The sequence below is a fragment of the Haemorhous mexicanus genome, chromosome 2 (genome assembly GCF_027477595.1).
Source record: "Haemorhous mexicanus isolate bHaeMex1 chromosome 2, bHaeMex1.pri, whole genome shotgun sequence".
NCBI lineage: Eukaryota > Metazoa > Chordata > Aves > Passeriformes > Fringillidae > Haemorhous > Haemorhous mexicanus.
Genome location: NC_082342.1, coordinates 41543333 through 41543858, shown reverse-complemented (window position 1 = coordinate 41543858; position 526 = coordinate 41543333).

Here is a 526-nt window from a genome sequence, read left to right as displayed (position 1 = left end):
TCTGGAATTCTGGCAGTATTCTTGAGATTGTGGGGGAAAAATTCTATCTGCTCATATACTGTTTGCCACAGAGATATGAACATTTCAAACCAGAGGTAGTCTCTATTTTAAAGTCCCTTAACAGTTTTGAGGTGTGTTTCCTGAGTAGTCAGGCAGGGTCTGTTTTGTGGGCAAAGTAAAAAGCATTTAAATTCGCAATTGTGCAATCTTCCATGTTTTGCCCTCACACCATCCTGTGTGTATCTTCAGCGTCCTATGGAGACTTCTGAAAATTAGGATTTGGGAAGTGCATGTTTCTAGAGTAGAGTATCTTTTGCCTTGAAACAGGACTGTATAATTAAGTTTTTGCAAAGCCTTTTAGATTTTTGTTCCCACGATATAATGATTACACTTATGGTAAAGACAGGCAAACTGGTTATTTGCCATAAGCAATTTAAAACTATAGTCACATGAATTGCTTTCACAGGCTTTTTTTTTTTTCCCTCCATTTTTTTACTTCTCCTTGAACAAAACCTCTATGTTCATT